This window comes from Lasioglossum baleicum, chromosome 12 (genome assembly GCF_051020765.1).
Source record: "Lasioglossum baleicum chromosome 12, iyLasBale1, whole genome shotgun sequence".
Lineage (NCBI taxonomy): Eukaryota > Metazoa > Arthropoda > Insecta > Hymenoptera > Halictidae > Lasioglossum > Lasioglossum baleicum.
Window position 1 is genome coordinate 11,545,712 of NC_134940.1, and position 18,966 is coordinate 11,564,677.

Genomic DNA, 18,966 nt, shown 5'->3' on the forward strand with positions numbered 1-18,966 from the left:
ATCGTAGCGGTGGAAATTATCACTGTAGACTTACATAGTTCTAAAATGAATTTCACATGATTCCGAATAGTTGGAACGGGCTGACGATGGCAGTGAAATTATAAAATCTGTTGGAGATCCTACGGAAACACTAAAGCTCTCGAAACACAAGATACTTGTCAACAGCAGGAACGAGTCGGCGTCAGGTCTCGACAGTAAATTCTAATTAATTTATAGAGATGGGAACCACAACTGTAAAACAAGTTGGATGGGTATATCAATTTCATTTGATTATGGATAATTGCGACACACATCGGACATTCAATATAAAATACGAGCCTACCGAATTGTTGAACATCTTAATAAAATAATTTTATTTAATTTTAGATACTTGTGTGTGTGGAACTATCAAGGGCAGCATGAAAATTGCAACACGCATCAGAAACTCAGCAGAGACACGAAATCGGTCGAAAAGTCGTGATACTATTTGTCAGCAGCAACACGCTCGAAACCTTTCACGTTCCAAGCTGTAAGATCAGGCGAAGACCGTCGAGCACCAGGTAAATCTCTGCGCAAAGAAACGCGACACATCGCGGGCGAGCGAGCATGAACGAGCATAAACGATCCCCGAGAAGCCCGTGAACCTTGTACGTTGTTCGGATTGTCTACGAGCTGTGGATCGAGCATTGTTCGTCTTGCATTCCTGAAAACAAGTCGTCGGAACGGAATGATTCTGCTCAAGAGGAGAGATAGCGAGATAAAGGGAGATGCAGGGGTGGATCGTCGAGCGATTCACGCAACTGCAATTAATCCGTGGACGGGATACCTTGACGCGGGGGCGGCGCAGCTGCGACGAAAATAATTGCCCGATATTGTCTCCTCGCCGATACATTGTTCCCGTGCTCGTTGACGTCATTATTCGCCCGGTATGCGCGGCCGCCTTTGTTGCGTCGGCGTAATCGAGACTCGATGCGTTCTCGCCGACGAAACCCAATTCTAGTACTACCCTCTTTCTTGCTCGCCGCACTTTTCCAAACGCGATCGATCCACCGCACGCGGAAACCGTTCCTCGCGAGAGAGGACCCAGCAATTAAGCCTGGACAATGCCTCCGCGCCGTTTTTAACTTTTTTTGTTTATCAGTATGGCTTGAGACACGATTTTTTAGTAAATTGTTGCGTTTCTTCCATGGAGAACTGAAAAACAACCCCTAACTTTGCACGCGATTTTTTCGATGACTATACGAGATATTCGAATGAAATAAAATGGAGGTTGTAGCTGTACTATTGCTTTATAGCGTGCATTTTTTTCAAAATTTTCGGTCGTTTGTCAGAGGCAGAACATTTTAGCGAACTTGTTCAGTGCAAGTACCGGAGGCGAATTGAATCGGATGGTTAACAGATTCGCCGAAATTCCGGCAATTTCGCGAAGCTCGCGGAGATTGGGGATCCGGTTGGACCGCTTCCAATGAGTTTAAAAGATATTAGGGGCTTCGTCGCGGCGGTGGAATGATCGCCGACGAAATCGATCGGGTCTTGATCGAGAATCGAGTTACTCCGTTCCAAGGAGAGAGAAAGAGAAAGAGAGACAGACAGGTATGAGACGAGCACCTGCTGCTTCTACGAGGCGGAAGAGGATCGGGAGAAGCCACCGAGGCTGTTTAAAGACCGACGAACTGCTTACGAGAGGATAATAATTCTTGGCCATGGAACACGGTCAACTGATTTACGGTGTTCCTCGGTTTCCGGCGTGCTGCTGAAACTTCCGCGGCTGTTATCGCGTGTTTAACGACTTAAGGGGGATGCTTCCGAGTTTCGTTATTCTCCCGAGAGCCGCGATTAGGACGCTCTTTTATCCCCGAAGCAGGTGGAGAGGACTTTCGAACGATCGTTTCGATGCTTTGTCTGTTTCCGAGTTATATACGATAGATAAGTACTAAATGGGGTACCTTGCCGCAGCAACTATGCGAAACTACGTTCCCAAACGGGACCAGCCGGACCAGTAAAATTTTTACCGGTTTTCCATCGTGGTCGAACCGTTCCTTATTTTTTTTTATCTTTGCTCGCCGCTCTTATTTCGAATATGTTAGACAGCGACCTGGTCAGCCTTGCGGCCGGTGCGTCACAGGTGAAAGTGGCCCGAGCAACAACCGAGAGCAGGTTGCGGTCCAGCGATTTCTGCCGATTTTTTTTAACTCCCGTTCGCGGCCTCGTGACACGGCACCAGCACCGGACACCGTAGAAGTTGAATAAAAACCACGCTTTTCGTTCGTGAAATTATATTACACCATTCGGAACGGATCTTATATTGTAACATTAACGATAATGAGAGTCAACAATATTTCGTACGCGCTCGTGTATAGCACGTGTTCGTGAATTACCTGAATGTTCGATGAACTGCGATTTTTATTTTGTTATATCTCTGATAATTTTTAGTAGTGGCTCAGAGTAGACAACCGAGTGTGAAATGTTATATTTTCTAGGTGAGAAATAAGATTCTAGAACAAAGGGCTGTATGAACGAAAATTATTAGAAATTTTTTATCCTAAGGCGCTTAAAAAGGAAACAAATTTCCCTGACGTTAATATATTCTTACTCCCCGCTTAGAGGGTTGATATATTCAACAGAGAGGAAGAAATAAAACCACGATCATAAATCAAACGACTCCCCCGTCTTTTATTGTATTTCCTTTGGTGAAGTATATACGCGGCGAATAATAAAATATATTGTATCGATCCTGCGAATACAGGCAGCCTCCTTTCGTAATCCACGCGAAAAGAAGATGATAAAAAAAATCTGAACAGCATTCCCAACATGACAACTGTATGCAGAAATGCATCAATCAGTATGTAAATATTTTCCAACCCCGAAATAAAAATCATTCCTAAACAAAAATGATGCCGGCTTCAATCCCAAAATAAAAATCAATAGTTCCTAAGTAAAATTGATTTACATTCCGCTTCAACCACGAGATAAACATCAATTTATTCTGAACATTCAAGCAGTGGAGCAGCTAATTGTAAGAAACATTATAAATTCGTTCGAAAAATCGAGGAGAAAGGAAAGATATTTTTTCGGCACAGAGGGGTGTAACGGAGGCGGTGAAAGAGAAATAAGGTCGACATTCCCTGGCAAGAATCGGGGGGTGTACAGGACGATAAATAAATCGAGGCCAGAGTATTCATCACCCGTCGGTTTTTCAATTCCGCGAGCCGTTTCGGGAAGCCCGATACACAGGACGTATTTTATCAGTACTTTCGGCCCGATTCCCTACTTCGCGAGTTGCCGGCCGGCAGCTACACGGCGCACGCTGCACACGGTTAACGGCCGATCGTTTTCCCGGCATTATCGGGAAGGGAAATCGCGACGGGGACACGAGCATTCCGCGTGTACCGGCCGATAAGACAGGATTTATCGTTGAACGACTCCGCGAACGATTGACCGGCCCGAAACAACCCCGCTTTTAAACCTCGATCGAGCACTGGATCTACGTGCCCTCGATCGTGCTCCCAGCCGCGAATTTTTCGGGCTATTTTCTAGACCATCCATTTTTATTTATTCATCGCATTACTAAATAAATAAGGAGAAATCGGCTGGTGTTCGGATAAAACTGAATTTTTAGGGTGAGCTGAATAAATTGATTTTGAGAGTGACTCTTTGATGAATGTCTTTTAACAATTGTAATATTTATACAATTAATCTCAGAAAATGAGAAACTATTTTGAATGCCTTCGTGAATTTCTAGATCGAACAAATTGATTTTGAAGAATGACTTTCAACAATTACAATGTTTATACAATTATGTAGTCCCAAAAATGAGAAATTGCTTTTAATACCTTCGTGGATTTTTTGATCGAATAAATTGATTTTGAAGAGCGACTTTCAACAATTACAATGCTTATACAATTAGTCCCAAAAAATGAGAAATTCTTTTGAATACCTTCGTGAATTTCTTGATCGAATACATTGATTTTGAAGAATATCTTTCAACAATTACAAGGTTTATACAATTAGTCCCAGAAAATGAAAAATTGTTTTGAATACATTCACGAATTTCTTGATCAAATTAATTGATTTTTGGAAATACATTTTTATTGATCTCGCGAGGATAGTTATTTGACGTGCACCACCGTTCAATGATTTGTATGAACAAGTCAGCACTGTTTGTATTTCCCACAGTGATTTCGCAGCACTGTCGAGTCGCTGTCATCGCGTAACGATCCTCCAAGACTGAACGCTATCGATTTTCAATAACAAAAACACTTTAGAACGTGAACCCTCCAGATGTTGGGAGTTAGCGCGACCAATCTCCAAGTATTAGACAATCCCCGCATCGCAGCACCGAATACTAATGACCTTTCAAGTTGTCAGAGTTAATCCTGACGACCCCCGGGTTGTCAAGCGCGGTAGTGACGGCTTCCGTGACACGAAACCCGACACTAATGAGGTGTATGTGGGTCAAATAAAACTGAGATGTTTCCCTCAACATATTTAACAAAGGGAAACTTAATAAGATGTTGGGAGACCATCTACGAGGAAGATGCTGGACAAGGACATAGTAAGAATTCCTGCGGGCTCAAAGCGTCGAAAAGAGGGGAGAACAATTTTTCAAAAGAAGCAGAAAATACCTGATGGCTGGAGAAACATCTAAAAATGTGGAGGAGGGACAAAATAATAAAATAAAAAATTAACAATGCGTAAGTCTTTGTGGAAACCTAATCGTCGAATGGGAGACTTTTAAAATGCTTATTTTATACAATTTCCATAGATCGCGATCGAAATGACGTAAAAAAATTTGTAAAGCATTGTTCTGACAAGAAAATTCTTTTGCCAATGAAAAGTGGTCTAAATATTTTTAAAAAAATGATAGCCTGCTGTGAACAAGTCAGAAGACTACGCGGAATGTGCAGAAACCGTATCTGAATTTATTTATTACGAGTTCGAAAGTAGATTTAATCCGCACATAAAAATACTTGGGGAAAGGCAAGAAATATGGCCACAGTAACCACGCAAAGTTAGCGGCCTTTCGATCAGCCATTTATGTATAACCGGAACGGTAAAAGTAACAGTTCCCGTGTTCCTAAGGACCATAGCAGCGCAATAAAAATCGTCAATCAATTGTTATAGGAGTCTATCGAATCCGCGCAGCGCGAAATCCGAAACGCTCGCGGTTTCGATCCCGTTTATACAGGGCGAATGGTTCTCGGCGGTGGTAATGGCTCGGCCGGGATATCACGCGACCTCGAAACGCAATATCTGGATCTGAAGTGCCGTTGAAATTCGCTAATCCGATTATCTCCCCAACTGTGACCAAGAGCTGACGTGTTCGGGCGTCCTCATCTCCGAAGCTACGTAAACTTCGGTGGCTTGTAAAACGCGAAATAAGTAGCAGAGCGCTGTTTCATTTCCACCCGGAGATTGTTCCCATTGTTCCCTGACCTCTTCAACCTGTTCCATCGAGTCCCGCGATTCTTTAACACATAGACTTTCAATCGAAAATCGAAAGACGCGGGATCGAGGCTCGCAAAGATTGCATTCATCTCACAACGCTGCGGTCTTCAACATTGAACCCTCCACGTTCGATAACTCGCCAAAAACTTAATTTACGGGTCACGTGACGCTTTTAACGGTGGACGGTCTAGATACGCTCGTGTTTGAATGTGGAGAGCTTTCCCCCACTCTGCTATGATATTAAATTGGAATTTAACGCCGAACGGCTTGAGAATAAATATTTTCTTAATTCGATTTTGTAGGTTTGGTATAGTATAGCCATTTTTACTGGTGTCTCAGAGGAGACAGTCGAGTAGTCATTGTAACCACAAATGCACAGATTGGCAGTCAGGGGATCACCGCCCGTTTTCGTTAAAACCAAAGCAACACGACTGACACACGCACTGTCGCCGCGCAGCAAGTGACTTAGAGGTCTCCGGAGTGGGGAGAGCATGCCCGCCACGTGGGAACAGGCGATTCGAGCATTGGGCTCACCCCGTGATAATTATAAACGGTTGCAGCACGGCGCAGCTCCCGACAAAGATGCACCCTGCGGTCTATTTTGCGCCTAATAGAAGATTCTTTCGCTCTCGTCGCGGTACAACCGTGAATTGACGTAATTAACGGGCCCTGGCTCGCGTCTCTGTCGAACGATTCGCGGCTGCCGCCACCACCGGCCTGCTTATCGTTATTTTTAAGCGCGGTGGTAAATCGCGTATGGCCTGGACGCCGTAGATGCTGGAGTACCCGCTGGAATTCCTAAAGATCTCTTCGTCGGTCCTCGTTCCTTCAAAAAAAATATTTCGGAGGGAATGGTCGGGCGGCCGTGGATCTCGCGCGATTACGAAATAACAGGATTATCCCGGGGTTTAATAGGTTTGACGAAGTTTGATGAGCTTCTCATTTTATTCGAAAGCTAATGGAACTTTTAATGGAGTATGGAAAGTTGAATGAGATTCCAATTTCTGCGAATTAGATGACCAAGGGGGAAGAACGGTGATTTTTGTCGTAATCGAGCGGATCGATGTGTCGATCGGCGATCGCGATGTTCGTTCGGCAGGCATCGACATCCGAGGAGTGATCCGGCCGGCTATTTATACGAATTTTCCGCACTTCCCCGAACGTTTATGAACCGGCAGCACGTTGATCCGAAATCCGAACTGACGGTTCGGAACATCAGAAAGTAAACCACGACTGGTAGGCAAAGGGAGAGAGAAAGAGAGCATCGCTGCTCCCCCAAAAATACACGGTTCGCCGCTACTTGTTCATAAATTAGCTTTTACGTTGTTTTACATAGTACGCAGTGACACGTACCCGGTGCCAAATTATTCGAGATACACCTCGTAAAGTCCTACCCGATCTCTGGACTCCGACTTTGGAACCAGCCGTGGCTATTTAAATCCGCGTCGCATGCCGCGCTCCTTTCTACACGGAACGTGCGTTAAACAATCGAATCGAGAATATCCTGTTCGCCTACTGTTCGCGAAACCAGATATACATATATCAATTCCCCCGCGAACACGAAAATAAAAATTGCTACAGAGAAACCGCGAAAATAAACTCGGATTGAAACTCTCTCCCTCTCTGCTACACCACTAGAAATTTTCAATAAAATCCACTGCTGCCGAGGCCGTACGAACCAATCAACCATCAGGGTTTTCACTCTTTTTTGGAAAAAATACGAAGTCTTCTAATGGAAATGTATTTCTATTTCTGATATAAATTCTCTATGAATTCTTGCTGTTTCGTATTTAATGACGCCACAGTGATTTCTTCTGTTCAAAATATGGAACGGAGATGCCGCGTTCTGAGCCGAGAATGGTCGCAGAGGATCCAGTTAGAGGCGGAGGAGGTCCGTGCACGTATAAACATGTAATAAATGAGCAGCATGTGGTCGTGAAAGGTCCATGCGCAAATCGTTCCCCGTGTCATGTCCAGGAAATGGCCGGGGACCACTTTTTCCCGTGGTTCGTCGTCGCCACGCGCCAAATCAAGCGCCTACATATACAGGGTGTCCCAAAATTCGTGAACTTCCCGAAAGGGGGTGGTTCCTGGGACCATTTCAAGCGACATTTTCCTTTGCAAAAATAGACAATTGTCTATTGGCCGACTGTGGCAACTCGAGTCTGGGTCTTGAAGTGGTCTCAGGAACCACCCCCTTTGGGGAAGTTCACGAATTTTGGGACACCCGGTATACGCGTCCGCATTCAAGCAGTTGCGACATTTTTCCCGCGTTCCCGTTATCGAGTCCAATTTTCGGACCGGTATCCCCGACATGATGATTGATTCACGACCGCGGGCCATACTGATTAGACGTCGCTCCAATCGCAGCCAAATCAGGACACTGTTACCACACTCGCCCTGGAGTTGTTAATGAATTTTTTACGATTGCCAATAAACAATTTTCTCTTTAACAAAATCTGTAATCAATCCCACAACAAATACGATCGCTGCTGCGTCATTATTTCCAACCCTGTACAAGCCCCGCCCTACTAGCGGCTCGTCCCGCCTCCAGGAGCGGCCGACCACGCCCCCCGATACGTTTCGCGCCGACAAGAATCGACACGAATATTTTCCGCCGCCGTAATCCATTAATCTCTCGTCTAAATGTAAATTTTAGAGAAATTGAATGAGCAGATAAAGAGAAATGGTCTCGGAGGCGGCGAGTACACTCCGCCCACGTGTCGGCGGAAGTCGTTCGAACTGTGCGCGGGTATCGGCGGCACCGTCTGTAATCGGGTGTTTTACTCCCGCGCTTTTATTGCGAGGGCCCGCGTACGTGCTTCTGGCTGTAATTAACTTTAATTACGAGTAGTCGCTTTTACACCGTTCCGTCCCGCCGACTTCTCCTCCCCCGCTCCGCCCTTCTTCCGCGGTCCATTTGCGATTCTATTTTTGAATTAGTTACCTTTTACACGGCACGCCAAGTGCGACTTATGAATTATTTAACGGGTGAATTATTCATACGGTGAAAACTCACAATAAATCAGTCGTAATTGTACGGCCGATACACAAACGGATAAAACCGGACGCCGGTCGTCCTTATCGCGAGACCCGGGCCGAACCCGCGCCGCGCGGCGTGCCCTGGGAAAATACATCAACCAAAAAGCTGCCTGCCCATTTCCTTCGTTTTCTTTTTTCACCTTTTCCCCCATTTTTTTTCTCTATTTCGCGATAGAGAGCAGGGTAATGGACGCGTATCCGCCGAGCCAGGCTTTCAGAAATATTTACCCGCGGATAATTGAGAGGCTCCGGTGGCAAAGGGAGCCGACGCACGGCATTTAAAAAATTGAAACAACTTGTCACACACACACAGCCCGCCACTCCATTCACCCCGCCGAAAGTAACCGAATTCGATTTTTATTCCCATCGTTATGCTCGCGGCTTTGGAACCCTCTCCGGTCCCGCTAGCTTTAAATATTTTCCCATCACTTGATAGCGGATCGAACGGAATGGTCATGCATTTTTTATCTGACGTCTGTGTACGCATCTGCTACACAAGTTATTTGCAATTATTCTTTCGATTTTGTAGCCTTAACTGTTCTTCTACCTTTTGTCATAATGACAAGTGTACTGGTACAATTGTAACTGTCTGTTGAACCCAGATTTTTAATTAATAAATGAGGGCCGAACGAGCTCGGAATTTCAATCCCGCTGCTCTTGGAAATTGATTCGAACGACGGGTCGTACGAATTCTACTATATTTCAGGGGCGAACGCATCGCAATTCATTGAGGCCGTCGCGTCGACAGTAAGACAAATAAATTTCCCGTCGGTACGATTCCGACGAGCAGTAACATCAATAATTGTTTTTATGGGGGCCGGTTCGCGCGTTACGGGACCGAAGAATCGATTCTTTCTGGCCGGATTATCGGAACGACAGTTTAGCTGCCTCGGTATGTGGAGCGCGCTCGCAAAAACAGAGATTTCATTTTGTTTACACATTCCGAAACAATCGAGACCCGACACTGTTCGACAAAATCCTGCTCGCCGGTCGAAGAAATCAAACGATTTTATTAGAACTCCGCTTAGATTGAACTGACAGAGAACAAGTTATACAAAGCATTATCTGTCTCGATGAGACAATAGAATCTTTAATTTTTGTTTCCCTGAGTACAGGCTGTTTCAATTATCCAAACGCGCGTACAACGTTCTTGTATATTTCCTGCAATAATCGGAATAAGTGGGCGGAGCCAAGGCGTAGGAGGCGTTTCTTTAATCTCTATACAAATTTATGAGAAAATGATTAACGTATACAGGGTCTTTAACCCGGCGTTAGTTAGTTCTCACAGACCCCAGAGATTTTAGATTGATTGTAACATTGTAAAGATGTTTCATTAGTTAAGTATTTTTGAATAATAAAAATTTAATTTCGTGGATCTGCATTTTTACTCTGATAAATTGCAAACCTCTTCAGCAATACCTAATCTTATAATTATGAAGAAGGTATTTATTTCTATAATACAATGTTTATTTCGTTGAGTCTGTGAGACCTCACCTTACCACTTACAATACATTTTCCCACCTTCCCAACGCCGGGTTAATTTTGAATTCATCCTAAAATGACCAGAATAAATGAATCACTGAAGTAGACGATTTTCTATAAATTTTCTATAAGCGAGAAGCATCTTCAACGTTCCTCTCCATTTTCCGTACCGTCCAAAATAAACGGATCACCCTACACACAGTTGCGAAGACAAACTAACAAACCACATGCTGTTTTCAACCAACGACCAAATTGCATCGTTTTCGTGTAAGTGGGAGGCGCCGGTGGCTCAGGGGCGTGGTTCGCGAGCGGGATGATTAAACCAATCTCCGCCCACCGACTTTGGCTCTATCTCGTTCCAACGGTAACGCTTCTTCGAATTACTAGGAAGAATAATCTAGAATGGAATTCATTATGTAATTATCGTGTAGCCTCCGGATTAAATTAAAACGTTCCCGCGAGGTGCACTGCGGTGGATAACGACGCCTGCCCAATTTTCGGTCTCTCACACCGTCGAGGTGGCTTGTTCGCCGTCACCGTGACGTGGATCGGTTAACGAAGTAGCCCAGTTCGACGATATCACCTTGCACCCGATCGACCGAGCCAATTTTCAATTACAATTTTTTTTGTTCCTTCGAAGCGCAACTGTGTCTCAATCGGTTTCGATTTTGCGCAGCTTGCTGCAACCAATCTTCAGCAGCTTTCCGAAGCTTTCGACTTCAACTGACTTCTAGACAGATTCAAGACGTTATCCAGACGTGGTCGATCAATTTATGTTTCTATTAACCCTGGATAACTAAGTCTTTCTAATTGAAGAGAAAAATATTTTACCATGTAAACTAACGAGATTCGACGGAAGTTTAGTTATCCATGGTTAGGTTCAACCTGTCTGTTTCTATTGACTCGTGACGGCCATAAATTACTGTACAATAAAATGAACGGCGCCAGCGGAGAAACAGTCGAGCAGAATTATGAACTCGCGCGAACTGACGAGCCCGTAATATAAATTCGGGAAATTAATAAATGGCCGACCGATCACAGCGGAGCCCCCCGGTGTGATTTTCCGGTTCGTTAACAATTCGTTAACGTTCCTGGTACCGCAATAAAGTTGTTTTATTTACTGTTGCGTCGGCGTCGCTGCAACAAGGCCGACCGCGGCTATGCCCAAGTTTACGGTCCAATAAATAATCTATTTCTTTGGGTTTTAGCACGTGCGCGGCCGTACTCCGTCTCTAGATCTGCCGGGTTTTAGGTGTCTCTTGCGCTTTCCGTGGGCTGTCTCGGTCTTTCTAGGTCTCCACGCGTCTTCCCGGATCTTTATAGACGTCACTTGTTCTCTTCACCTGTCTACTGTCGTCCCTTGATGTCTCCAGGCTATCTCTTTGCACTTCCGCGCACGGCTTTGTTCGTGGTAGACGTTTATGGACATTTTTCGACTCTTTGAACCCCTGTAAAACAATATCGCTCTATTTCGATCGTTTCCCGGAAGTCTGCGCGTCTATTTTGTTCTCTGGGCAGCTTCGCGGAAGTTTGCTAACTTTTAAACCACTGCACGACAACCTAGCTCTTTCTAGAGCTCTCTGGTACCAAAGCAGTGCTCTACAGAGCAACATGTGCCCATGCTTCCAGGACAATTCCGCGATTTCGGAGATCTATCTTCAGCTCTCCATAAATATGTGTAGAACAAAGTTGCTCTTGGAGTACCTGTCGCGCTTCCTCCGCGCATCTGTGATCGTATCAATCCTCCAGTAGATCTCTTCTACTCCCTGCCAAATCACGGTAGAACGATCGCAGCTCCTGCGGATCTTGGCCAACTCTATCCGAATAGATCTCTTTCTTCAAAACTTTTGTGCACTTCGTTTTATACTTCCCTCGATCACGACTGCTCGCAATCTCTGGGAAAGTAGCTTGCCGCGGATCGTCACAAATCTGTCTCGGCCGCTTCGAACCGTCATAGATCTTTCTCGCACCTCTAGATCCCTTCAGCAGCTCCCTCGCATCCCGGCGGATCTCTTTTGTTCGTTCTAGACGCCTTCTATTCTCTCTAAATCTCCTCCGGTGCCTCTCTCTCTCGTTTTCCCCCGATCTCTCCGAGGCCGCTTCCAGCCTCCAGATTTCTCTAGATCCCTCTAGACTCTAGACCTTTCTTGTTCTATCTAGCTCCGTCTAGATTTTCCTCGGCCAACTCCTCTCGCCGCTGTTTTTCGCCGTTCGCGGGAAAACCGCGTGGGGGAGACGAGCAGAATGCGGCTCCGGGCTCCGCGTCCGCGGGAGCTAAGGCTCGAAATAAGCCGCAGCTGGAGCTGCTGTCTAGGCCCCTCTTTTCCCTTCCTCTCTACGGTGGCATCATCGCCGCTATTGATTTATCTTTTGGCAATAGCCGGCCCCGCCACGAATCCGTCCGTGTCCATACGACTCTGACGCCTCTGCAACCTGGCCAGACGCGACTGCCAACCTAAGCACCATGATTTAATGCCGCGACGATAATTGTGCTGTCGAACCCGCTGACAAACGGTCTGACTTATTGCTAGAAAGATCCGACCGGTTTCGAGCCATCGAATTCGCCAATCCGACGCCCGAGAGTTTGCGCAAGCCGCGCCTCCCAGATTCGTGAGACCAGTCAACGCGAATCTGCTTTCATGAAAATTGGGATGCTTGGCCTCGATCGCACGTGTTTGGCTTCAGGTTTGGCTTTAGGACATTGTGGCAGACATAGGATGAAGATTTCAAACGAAAGCTGCTAAATATCTGCGTTACTAATGCTTTTTAAAACAAATACACATATATATACGAATATAATAAATATATATTTTGATTTTTCTAGGGAATTGTGCAAATTACTCATACATTATATTCTAGTTCATCTTGATTGAATGATTAGACATTTTTATGTGCAAACGTGAAGGTTTAATTGTAAATAAATTGCCCACAGGAATCCGGAAAACTGATGCAGATTGTAGAGGATTATTGCTAAAACTAAAATGTTTGTTTCGCTTAATTCCTTCGAAATCTAGGAAGACAAAGGTTTTACGATTAGAATGAAATATGCGTAGAATTACGTGATCTAATAAATGTCACACGAGATAGTCTGACACTCTGCTAACCGAGCAGACCTCCCGAATATTTTGGAAAGTGTACAAATATATTACGAGAGTTTATGTGGCAGTGTTGTACGTTGTAATTTACAAGCGCGAAAGGGGCATGTACGTATCCAATTAACACATTACATGTATACTGGCGCTCTTACGGAATATTTAGATCGAACAATTAGCAGCCAAGAAACTCCGAATAAATGGTTCGATGTATGTAGTTAGTAAATCACGATGGCGGAGGAATACCTGAATAACTTGATACGAGACTTCCTTGTTCGACTATTGTTCTACAGAACCGATTGTTGCGAAATGAATTATTCTACTTTCATTGTAGAATGCATTCGTTTTATTAATTGTTTGAATTTGGCAGCGCTTAATTCATTGACTCGATACGTGACAATTGTTGGATCCTGGAATTTTCAAATATGGATTGAAGGGGCGGAACCACTTGGGAGAAGTGCCATTTAGGGGCAGAGCCTTAGAAAGGCGTAGCTGTTTGAGGTCTTTTCGGTTGATTTTCTCCGCAAAATGTTGAGAATAAAATGTAATTTCTAAGAAAATGCAACACTTCTTATTAGATTTTAAAGAGAAAACGAAGCAAAAGAGATTAATTTGTGAACATGAATATAACGTACTGCTAGTTAGGGGCGGAGCCACTTGGGAGAAGTACCATTTAAGGGCGGAGCATTTTTGAGGCGTAACCATTTTAAATTGAACGTGGAGACAGAGGGAAGAACAGCTAAGTAGATCTTGAAAAGATAAATAATTTGCAACACGCTTGAGTGATATTGTCCGTGTCGAATTTATAGCACTCTTGACAGGTTAGTCGCCGGTAATTGGGCTTTAAAACCTTCGAGCATGGACCGTTGCCATTTAGGACGGCTGCCATTCGATTTAATTCCCTTCATAGTCTATCGTCGACGAAGTATAAAATGGCCGTGATATAGACTGCCGTAGAAAGAGGGAGTCAGCAAGGGCGAGAGAAAGAGAGTGAATATCTGGCCGTGTATTTTTTGGCAGAAACGTTTATAGCGTGAACGCAGGAGGCCGCGGCGGATAAATGCGAGCATGATCCACGCGAGCCATCGGCACTAACGTGATCCGCACCAGGATAATTCACGATATTCACAGTCGAGCAATTTTCGGCGCAGCGAGGCGAGGCAATTTAATTTTAAAAGCAAGGCGCTCCATAATATATTATCGAAGCGGCGCGGCGCACGGCGAACGGAAGACAATGCGGACCGGTGTGCTGCCAACGATAATGCGGCCGGCATGGCATCCCCCGCCGCCGCCACGGTTCAAACTAGTTGATCCAACTATTAACGAAAATTCCAACGTGGATGAAATATTTAATCGCCGCGTAACAGGTGGAGAGCACACTCCGAGAGGCAGCCACCTAGCCGCGCGGTTTTAAAACCCCGGATATATTCGGTCAAATATTTACAATGGACGGCGAAACGCTCGTTGCTCGCCCAGTTCCTCCGACGCTATAACCGGGGACCATCCCTATTTCTTTTTCTTTCAAACAAACTCTTTCCCCTTCCTCTTCATCGAAAATTGCTTCTAATTAGAGTCGATTCGATACTCTTCAATTTGCGAATTGCATAACGTCCATACTAGCAGGCTGAAAGTTTGGTTTCGCGAAAGGGTTGATAGGTGAAGATCTGGGGTGGAATACAGAAGCGGCCGAAGTCTGAGAATACCGTGGGACGACGTCGAGCACTCGATCGTGCAAAAATATTCCGAATACCCTGACGGAACATAGGTTCGCGAAAGTGAAGAATACTAGCTGACACGCGTCGCCGTCGCGACGTCCCATCCCGGACAGCCCGAGGGGTATATTTAGTCGAACAGACGCGTCCCGAATGGCGCGAGAGTTTTGCTAGAGTGCCGCGGAACAAATGCACTGCAAAAGTGTCCGAATTAATGGTGCGCTATTCCGGGGGATAAGCGATACGTTCTAGCACCGAGATTTGAAGCATTCGTTCGCCTCTGCAATTCTCGCTTGCACGAGGCCTGTGCATGTAGGCTACGTCTGGAACAATCATTCCTGTTTTATTTTGAAAAACCTATCTGCCTCTCTCTCTCTCCCGCGGTTCGAATAAATATTCCTAAGCGAAGATATCACGTGGAAATCTGTTCGCTGTTGTATCTCCTGTGGAAATTGTCTGACAAAACGAAACCATTGACAAATGGTCGCTGAAGCCTTGGGGAGTTTCCTTGGAAAGAAAATTAGTTTTAGATATACCTATTTTAACAATGCGGGTCAGTTCTGGAACTGACAAACGGACCTAGCGATTTGCGCTCAAAATTTTTGAGAAAAAAATATATTTATCTCGTAAAAGTGATTTCCAGAGAGGTAATATTTAGATTTCACAAAAAAAAAATAAAAATTAACAAAATCCGCGTTGAGGCTAGTTTTAGATCGTCAAAAACGCATTGAAAGTGTTAATTTAAGGGTTAGGTGGTACAAATGATGAATATGGGGTATGTAAATAAGGATGCTTTGATTAGATGATTTCTTTGCTGGTATTGAGAAGAATTCCCCAAGAACTCTGACAAGAATTCTAGAAAGTCAAGATCTCTAAGGATGTTAGGACTGCAAATTCAGAGTGAAAAGCAAAAGCGCCACAATTCTTAAGGATCGTGGGAGTGTGTCAATATTTGACCGCAAAAATTGATAAAAAGGGTACAAGGGGCAAGTGAAGCAGGGTTGAAGGGAAGATCGCGGGGCCCGGAAGCGAGCAGACTCCCTTTATGTTCAAAAATGGAACCTTCCGGGGCTGGCAGCACCTAACGCGCGGACTTTCATAGGTGGATAGCTTCTATTTACGAGGATCCGGCGGTCAGCTAAACATGATAAATGAATCTGCGGCGATAAAACCGGTGGAGTCAGGATAAAACACGCCGGATGGAACACAATGTGCTCGCGTCCGCGGTCGGGAATAACTTCTGGGAAGATGCTGCGGTTTAACCAACGGCCGAGTATTTCCGGAGAAAAGAGAGTCGGAGCAAAGGGCCAAGCCGGGGAATGACAGGAAAAGCCGACGAAACGCGGCGCCGTAGGATTTGAGAAATAAAGAAAAGAAAGATCCCGGGGGTTGAGTTTATTATATTCTCGAATAAAGAGCACGGAGGGGAGAGGTGCGAGCAATTTTTATGACAGAGCAAACAATAAAGCTTATCCGGGGCGAGGAGTTAGTAGAAAAAAAAGAACTGCTAGCGAGAGGTGAGTTTCCAGCGTTTCACTCATTAATTGAATGAATTCACCGTTGTAACAAGAGGCAGAAATGATTAACACGGTGCGATGTAAACGGTCGACCGGGTGAGAAGAGAACATTGTGTACACCGTTTATTAAAAGAGGAAAATCAAAGTGCCACTGTTTCACCGATTTTCTTTCTGTTCTCTTTTAGGCTGCACACTTATCGAAAGTGGATCGAGCAATGAATGGAGCAGCTCGAACGAAAAAAAGGTTGAAAACAGGACGGACAATGAATTAAAAGAGTCGAGGAAACGACGAGGCCGGCCGGTCGACAGATAAAAAAGACGGAGAGATTAACTCCGAAGGGCGGAAGAAAGATGGAGGAGCGGCGTGAACGGAACGGTGAATGGGATCCGGGAAGAAGAAGACGAGGAAGAACGTAAACAACGGCGAGAAAGAAACGCGGAAGGAGTCATAATTCACGGGACCGTGTCTACGCGAGCGGAGAATGAAATAAAGGAGGACGGAAGAAAAAAATCGGAGGCGGTGGCGGAGAGTTCGCTTCTAATATACTACTACCGTGGGAGGCAATTAAATGCACCGCGCAATCGAAGGGGATTGTTTCCAATTACTTACAAAAGTTAAACGCCCACCTTTTAGTTACCGCGTTTTTCACACGATCGACCTTTACATCTACAATTTCTCTACACATTTACTCTACAATTTCAACACGTTCGCCTTAACAAAATCCTCAGATTTTGGCAATGCTTCGAAATTAGATGTTCCATGTTACCAACATTAACATATTTTGTTCGGGCTTGAAAAAAATTGGAGTACAGAGGATTGGACGTAAGCGCAAGCATTATTACTTCACGGTAGAAAGTTAGCGTCGAGGACCGACAGTTGATAAAAGTTCTAGCGTTAAAATTAGAATGAATTTAGTCGTCGGAGGGCGACAGAGTGAAAATGCGGATAGAAAAGGAGGGGAAAGAGCGACAAAGAGAAAAAAGGAACGCGAGGGAAGGCGGAGAGAATGAAAGAACGACGAGAGGCCGATCAGTCATTCCGGAAGACACGCGGCCACAAATAACTCACGGTCAAAAGCATCGGCGGATGTGTTATGAGGCTCGTCCCTCTCTATTCCATTTTTTTTCGACCTCTGTTTTCATCGTTTCCAGAAGTGAGGGTGTTTAACGCGGCCGCGAGTAGGCTACAAGGAACGATGGAGTTGGGCTCATTAACGTCACCGTTACGGTTTTTGCACTTGATCCTTTCTCCGCGAGCCGGTTCCGAACAGATTTTTGAGCGTGTTGAAGGCGGGGGCGGGGCCAACGGTGGAATACCGGCCGTGTGTTTACACCGAAGGAACAATCGGCGAACAAATGCCAGTTGTGTCGGGATACAACGCTGGTACACACGCCCGACCGCTGACATGCTAAATCATGCACCGCCACACCGTCCAAAATGCTCGATTTTGTTGGGCGAAGGCCCCTCGGCGTCCGAATACGTTTACGAGGGACTCTGAGAATTTTTAATAATTTTTAATAATTGATTAATAATTTTTAACTTTCCCTATCGTGTTTCGGTAGCTCTTGATTTTCGTTTTAGCTTAATCAATAATTTTGTTTTCCTCTTTATTGTGTCATAGATGGAGAGCAAATTTAAAAATATATTATTCTCAATCTATTAAACATATTACTATTATTCAATTCAGGTGGACAATTTGTATTTTGCATAAAGATCCGACGTGCAGACATAGAATCCAGATATAATTTGTATCGAAGTTGAACACGAGAAAATCTAGGTTATCGTTCTCATTGTTTTATGGAGAATTTGTGGGCGTCGAGCATAGTGTATGCCGTCCTATTGTTTAGGAACGAGATTAGAGTAGGAAATCTGTGCGGTAAATTGATCACAGATTGAGGATCGGTTATGCCAGTTTGGACAGAATGGTAACGGGAAATTGAGGATGAAGTTTGACGTTAACTAGGAGAATGGAGATTGAAGTTAGAACTTGAGGTTGAAATAAGAGAACGTAGTTAGAACTTGAAATCGAAGTTTGAAGGTGGAGATTAAGATTAAAGCATACAGTGACATCCCGGGAATAGGGATCGATGTTAGAACTCGAGGTCGACGGTGGCCGGAGATTGAAATTAGAACTTGAGAGTCTAAAATTCCGAGTACCGAAATCGCGGTTTGAAAGTGAAGATTCGGAACTCGTGGCTCAGCGATACGGCAGATTGAAATTAATTCTTGAAGTTTGAGGTAATAATTACCGTCTGCGTTCGGAGCTCGAGATTGTAGAAGTTTTGAGACTGATGGTAGTGGTTGTGGCCGGGGCTTGTTGTTGAAACTCGACTCGAGTATTAAGTATTTATGCGATCTTCTGTTGGTACTCGCTTGTACGGGTTCCTCGAGTGAAGGTCTACAATACTCGAACGAGGAGAACCAGGAATATAAATCGCATCGTCTACTATGACCGATAAGGAATGCAGGATTCCGATAAACGACTACGCAGCGAAAGGATCTACGACGATCGCGTGTGCCATCGCTTTCCCTTTCTCTTCGTCGATAATACTCGGTTTAACTCCCCTCGATTTTTAATTGCCACGTCGGATTTAATTGTTCCTTCGTGCCGCAGCTAATGCATTCCGATTAGAATCTGTATTCTAATGTGTGAATCATTATTACTACAGACATTTGATGCGTTCAATATATCT

General features: G+C 44.7%; 1 protein-coding gene across 3 annotated transcripts in view; it reads right to left on the reverse strand.

Annotated features, from left to right (window-relative positions):
* LOC143214179 (pseudouridylate synthase RPUSD2) overlaps positions 1-18,966 on the reverse strand; it is a 209,194-nt gene that overhangs the window by 187,231 nt on the left and 2,997 nt on the right. The gene's annotated exons all lie outside the window — the stretch shown is intronic.